Raw genomic sequence first — 5,366 nt, 5'->3', positions numbered from 1 at the left:
GAGAGAGAGAGAGATCACTAGTGGCAGGAAAAGAGTTACAGTACTGGAGAAAATAGTCTACCTAATTAAATATTAATTGGAATGTGTTCCCATAACCTACATGTCTCGATTAACGCCGTTTAATGTGTACTGTTGATTAAAACGATTTAGCGCTATTTGAGGTCAGATCCAAGTCAACGGGGTTAGTTCAGTCGTGCCGATCAGAAAATGGAACCTAGATCTAGATCAGAGATCCTGTTTGTATAGTATGGTGCACTGTGCTGCAATAGGTGCAATACCTGAAATAAAAAGTCAAACGAGAAAACAAAGCAAAAAAGGAACAGTAAAGTGGGAAATTAGATTATTCACAAATGTAACTTCTTTGCCTTGTTTCTTTTGATAATGTAAAGTTTAACTTGTTTCATTTTGTCTACCAATACGACGTTTTTCAGAAATGGCTGTAGTCACTTTCTAGTGCATAATATCATTTAAAATGGATGAAGGTTACATGTAACGAATAGCATTAGTCTTTGTAAACACGCAAAAGAAAAGCAACCTAACCTTATGAACATCGGAAAATAATTATGCAATTAGTCCTGATGAACGCATAACCGAAAGTCAATTATTCCTCATGAACACAAGTCATGAAAGAAAGGCATAGACCCCAATATTTCCTGTGAATGCAGGCGTGTGTTCTCTGTAGTTTATTGGTTGATCTAATGATTATAAACTCTGTCCTTTAGTAAGAACCCAGTTTTGAGACTGGCAAAAAAATAAAGATAAATAGATAGATAGATAGATAGATAAATAGGTAGATAGCAGGGGCGAAGCGTCTATATAATCAAATAATCACTGCTTCCCTTCCTAATTTTGAAACATTGTCGCTGTCAAATTCATCCTTAAACGTAAACCTCTTAAATTAAAAGTAAAAAGAGGTTCGTAATCCACAATGAGTATGCCTAACATTCAAAACGGTTTCACGGCCACATAAATAGCCTCCTCACCCCTCTCGGGCCACTCCATAAGCAGTCGCAAGCTTTGATTAAGTAAGCTTAAAGTGAGGCTGGAAGAGTCAACCAATACAGTTGAGGGAACATGTGCATTGCAGTCATGGCTGTTTCATTGCCACATATACACTGTTCACCCCTTTGGGGCCACAGTTATAATCAATCCCAAGTCCTGATTAAGTAAGCTAACGAACACTGGTCGAGTCTACCTCACAAATGTGAGGAGAACTAACTCCTAACAATCTCTTTACTGCTGCATGTGCTTGTTTTTTTTCCTCGACTTTTTACTATCCTATAATCAGATCGTGACCTCGATTATGACACCAGCTCCTGGCCGCGAAAGGCTAACAAAAACAGCCAAATGTGAAATTTAAAAAATGATACTTGTAATGTTCTACCAAAGAGTTAGACTCTCTGGTAGGTCTATAACATATAGATCTAGTACTGACATCTCTGCTTCTTTGCTTTGTGTTTATGTATTCACATCTAAAGTTAATTTAATTTTAGTTTGAACTGATATTTAATAAGATACTTTCCCGATTATTTTGGCGGTTTAACATACAATATGAATTCCGGATTTGTTTTCATTCACAACTCAGAGTCGCCGCCTCGAGTAAGATTCTTCTGTGATATCTAAAGGCCATATAGATCTATATCTGGTCTAGTTTCACTTTGATTACCCTGTCAAACAAGTCAGCCTTCGCACCTGGTAGATAGATAGATAGATAGATAGATAGATAGATAGATAGATAGATAGATAGATAGATAGATAGAGAGACATATACATGATATCCAATGCACGCTACAGAGTTCTCACAATCATAACAGACTACAAGATCGTTGACTTTCTTGGTCGCCTGTCTTTGAAAAGGAATGGACAGGCCATATAATTCATGAGTAGACCACGGCCAGCGATTCATATCACGGTGGGGGTGTCGGCTTTGTCCGTTGATTGGCAGGTTGTGGCCCTTCCGGAGACCTGGACGTTGACCAGGCACACGCCTGACCAGGTTTCATACCAAGGATATGGGAAGGGAGGAAAAGAGTGGGCCCAACTCTACAGTAGAACTTGTTGATAGATGGGATCTGTTGACATGGTCTTTCTATTTTGTACTGATTTTATCCCTGTGGCCGTTGCTCTTTCTCGTGCTTTGTGCATGGGAACATCGCCATAGTTTTATTTGTGAGCACATCTCTACAGTGATCCAAAAGAAAGACTTTTAAAGCGAAAAGCTGGCCTTTAGAATACACAGGACTTATTGTTATCTTGTTGTCCGTTTTCAACACTCTTTTACAAGAACTAAGAAGATTACTAGAATGATGGTGAAAACGATAATTTAAAAGATGATGATGATGATGGTGATGATGATGATGATGATGATGATGATGATAATGATGATGATGATGATAATGATGATGATGATGATGATGATGATGATGATGATGATGATTATGATGGTAATGGTAATGATAATGGTGGTGGTGGTGATGATGCTCACAATTTTCCAAAGAAACTGTTGCGTTCCCTTGCAGAAAAAAGGCCTACTCGTCTGTTATTACGAAGGAGTTTACGAAGGACCGTTTCTCTTTTATGGTACTTTCAAGCCTGAGGATGAATACTACATATAGCTACTCTATTATACAACATTTTATTTTCTCTTTCTAAACCTCGTTTCTTTCTCCAAAATATCTGTATTTGGTTTTTAAAAATAATAAATTTTCTAAACACTATCGACCTTAGCAAGTTAAAATTTCATCTTACAATGATAATATGATAATGAAGATAATGCTGACGCTGCTATTGCAATTACTTCTGCTGCTGCTGATGATGATGAGGATGATGATGATGATGGTGATGATGATGATGATGACGACGATACTGATGGTGATTGATTGGTGTGACAGAATGGTGTCCACTGGGTGTGTTGCTGTTAGACAATCTTTTCCGAATTCTAATAATTGCTAAACAAATGAGTGTTTGGAAGAGCCAAAAGCTTAGTAAGTTGTCAGTAGTCAGTTTAATAAAAATTAAATTGTGAAGCACGTGTAGGATGGAAAATGGGTTCACATGATTGGGGTGTATATGGGAATGGGTAGGGGATACATAGGTTAAGCAAATAAATGATTGACAAAATGTATGACTTTTGCAAAGGACTCACACCCACGACCTATTGAGACATTACTACACAATGATAACCCACTTGTTGTAAACTCTTACAGCAGTCAAAGTGGTTAACTCTGGGGGAGGGGGGGGGGATTGCAAAACTGCCTTACGTTAATAATGACCGTATCATCATTGTAAGGTAATTTTAGTGGCGAGAACCACGAATATAACACCTGCCTTCGAGAGAACTGCTCGAAATGGGAGGAGTGGATAGCTTTAAAATACTCTAAATAAAAAAAAGACAAGTTCAGAACGCCCACGGGGATTCGAACCAGTATCATTCGCTTCGTAGTTCAACATGATATCACTGAGCTCACGAAACGCCCAAACTCTAGAAAACATATCGAAAGCTTAACTAGTTTGGTGTACAAAAAGTACAATAATTGTATTGCGATTGTTAAGGGATGATCGAACCTCGTTTATCCAAATTCGATAATAAACAGGAACATTTTGCACTGGTAGGTAACGGATACGATTTGCTATTTAACGTATTGAAAAATTGGGCTCCACAGGGTAAAAGATTAAGGGGGAGACCACAAAGAAATTAGAGAAAAGTCACAGAAATTGGTGCGCTGAAAAGTGCGAAGAAATGGAATAACATTAAGAGGATGGCCCAGGAGAGGGACAGGTGGAAAGCGTTTGTTCGTGGCTTATACCCTTAACAGGGTGAGAAAGGCGATGATAATGATGATGATGATGGTGATGATGATGATGATGATGATGATGATGATGATGATGATGATGATGTATTGAAAAATAGATTGTCCATCTTTAACATCAGTCAGTTAACTCTTTTTATATTGTTTCTTAAATTAAACAAACATTTAAAACTATCTGAAAGTAACAGCCTTTCGTCGACAAAATGTTCAACTGTTCTAAGCCTTGAAAGCAACATTTTCTTAGGAGAGAGAAAAAAACTCGTTTCAATTTTTTTTAATGTACTTACGATATGACATGTATTTTTCCTTCTTTTTTTTTCTTTTTCTTTTTTTTTTTTTACAATATTAAGATTTTAACTTTCCACACAATATTTTACGAGCACATGCACCCGACACCACAGATTAAGAAACCCCCATAACATAGAAATCTTAAGTACATCTGAGCAGCGGGCGAATGTTATGTTATTGTAACTTATTGAAACCTTTACTCAATCTGCTGTCAAGGTGCTTATCTAGCGGCTTACTTCTTCCGCTGAATATGAAAACTTATCTGCTGAACAAGAAAAAGAAACGTTATATCGAGCCAGTCCTGCTATACGGATACGAAATATGGACAATCTATAGCTCGAAAGAAAAAATTGTGGTGACAGAGTTGTGGTTCATTAGACGCATGTTGCGTATCCCATGTACTGCGAGAAAAACAAATGAAGAAGTCTAGGTTGAAGCAAATTGCAGACAACGGCTTAAGAGGAATATATGCGAAAGCGACAGGTAAAGTTCATTGGACACACAATGCAGAAAGAAGCAGTGGAGAATATTGTAGCAACAGACAAGTATGATGGAAAGAGAGACAGGGGCAGACCGAGGGAAAAGATACTGAACAGGTCGACAACATGGCTGGGAACAGCAAGAACGACAGACACCAACGCTGCAACGCAAGACAAAGTGAAGTAGAGGTCAATAATCACCCACGCCAGTCGGCAAGGCACCGGATGATGATGATCTGCGGAAAAAAGCCCTGCTAACTGACTGCTGTATTAGTTAGACAGGGAGTAAAGAAGGGAACAAGAGGATTAAAGACAGGCGAACCCGTCTAATACGGCCACCCACTGCTGAGGAGAAAAGGTGGACGTCTTACCCTGTCTTTAAAGTTAACAAATTTGCTAGGGACGATACAGAAAGTGACCGTTTGTTAAGGTGACTGTCTTCTGAAGGCGGCCATTAGAGCAGTCTCGACTACAATATTATTATGATCTGCCTTTTGATTTTACCAAAACGCAGTTTCATAGACTGCGTGACATCGCCTTTGCGCAAGTAAATGTGGATGGTTTATTGCGAGCAGTAATAATACATAATTACTTTACACCTATAACACTGACGCAAGTAATGCTGGGGACATCCCGGATGTTGTAAGGACTTAGGGGATCGTGACATTGACAACCATAAAACTCGAACCTGCAAACTGTACAACTCTAAGCACCCCCTCCCGAACATTCCCCCTCCTCCCCCCCTCTCTCTCTCTGTCTCTGTCTCTGTCTCTCTCTCTCTCTCTCTCTC

This window comes from Aplysia californica, unplaced genomic scaffold, assembly GCF_000002075.1.
Source record: "Aplysia californica isolate F4 #8 unplaced genomic scaffold, AplCal3.0 scaffold00405, whole genome shotgun sequence".
In the NCBI taxonomy this organism is placed as follows: domain Eukaryota; kingdom Metazoa; phylum Mollusca; class Gastropoda; order Aplysiida; family Aplysiidae; genus Aplysia; species Aplysia californica.
The sequence above is the reverse complement of the archived record's forward strand: the minus strand, read 5'-3'. Positions refer to the sequence as shown.